At 35.9% G+C, this 1,553-nt stretch overlaps 1 non-coding gene across 1 annotated transcript; it reads left to right on the top strand.

Annotated features, from left to right (window-relative positions):
• Window positions 1-1,097: 1,097 nt before the first annotated feature.
• Window positions 1,098-1,203, top strand: LOC148523858 (U6 spliceosomal RNA). The gene has a single exon (XR_015878418.1). It is a non-coding gene; the product is annotated as a U6 spliceosomal RNA (small nuclear RNA).
• The last annotated feature ends 350 nt before the right edge of the window (window positions 1,204-1,553 follow it).

The following is a 1,553-nucleotide window of genomic DNA, read 5'->3' as shown; positions in this document are numbered from 1 at the left end:
AATATTACCATTGGCCAGGTCTTCCGGGGGCAGTTTCAATGAAAAAAAAAAAGAAATAAAATTACATTTGTTAAAAATAATAAAATGTTTTACATTTTTTAATGGAAAATGCTTTAATATACTATTTTCAATTTGCAATTTTCCTACTGTATATATCTTCATTCTATCTCCATACCAAGATGGTGATGTTAATTGGAGGAGAGCTGTGGTACTAGAACTGTACTGCCACTGCCCTTGTTCAATTGTTGATATAGGTTTCTCATGCAAAATATGAGGAGGCTGTTGCCAGGGAGGGCTACCCTCGGCGACACTTGTCCGATTATCACTACGGTGGTTACCCTTAATGTATTGAAATACTCCTGTAGGCTGTTTGCACTGGGTCCCTTTCGAAAGCAAGATGTGTGTGTGCACCTAAGTAGATGCAAGGTGGATAAACTTAGATATGCTGTGTATTGTATTTTGCAATTAGTAATTCTATTACAATTTCTTACATTTTTATACATTTCCCAGTGTACCACACTAGCTCTGAGGCAGTGTAAATTCAGACATTAAGTACATTCTTTTGTTTTAATAACAAATCAATCAATATAAAATGTAGTAATTAATATGTAGAAACTTCATGAGTTTAGAAAATATATGTTCCATCATCTCAGTTCACCTAATTTCCTCTCAGCCTTAGGCATTTAGATGTTGAAGAATGAAATACTGTCTGTAAAAAAAACCCTGTATAAAATATTACAATATGGAAAGGCATTCAGAATTTGTTATTGCTTTGTTGGATTTAGTTTTGCTTCAGCACCACATAGACCAGTGATTCCCAAACTTTTTTGAATCACGGCGCCCTAGAGTATCAGCATTGTTATCACAGCACCCCTAAGCCAAATGTTTGTTATTGAGAAATTCAGAAAAAAATGTAGTAAAGCAAATTGTGCTTACCTGTCATCTTTAGGTTCAGTTATGTGGTGTGGACAGGGTTGTGCTTCTGTTTGTCCACATATTTACATTACATCGACCATACATCATTTTATTTTGTGCTAGACCACCAGCCTAAGACACCCTGTAAGTGTCTTGAGACACCCAAGGTGCCACGGCACACAGTTTGGGATCCACTGACATAGACTATAATTGAAATGATACAGAGAATGTTACTGTGGCCCCTGCACAAGGAATAACTGCCACTGTGTAAGGATGTTCCACACTTGTTATGAGGTACAAGGTGTGGCTATTAAATAAAGGTACTAGGTAAAGGTACTAGGTATGAGGTATGGTTACTAAATAAAGAGACTGATGCTATAATTTATGTTTAATTATATTAAGTAAATTTTAACTCCCCCAATATGTACTCCCCTTCTGCATCCCCACACCATTACATTCTTATTTTCCATTGATTCATTCTGTACTGTACCTCACTATCTGAGCTGTCTCAACAGCTCCATTGTATTTGCAAGTACCCCCCAAAAAATTGGTGATATTGAGAGATATATCGTAAATATAATTGATAAATAAGTCCCTACAGATTAAACCATTATCTGTTTTATCCAGTACACTTCAAC

This window comes from Taudactylus pleione, unplaced genomic scaffold (genome assembly GCF_031769625.1).
Source record: "Taudactylus pleione unplaced genomic scaffold, aTauple2 ptg000127l, whole genome shotgun sequence".
Taxonomy (NCBI): Eukaryota; Metazoa; Chordata; class Amphibia; order Anura; family Myobatrachidae; genus Taudactylus; species Taudactylus pleione.
The sequence above is the reverse complement of the archived record's forward strand: the minus strand, read 5'-3'. Positions and strand labels throughout refer to the sequence as shown.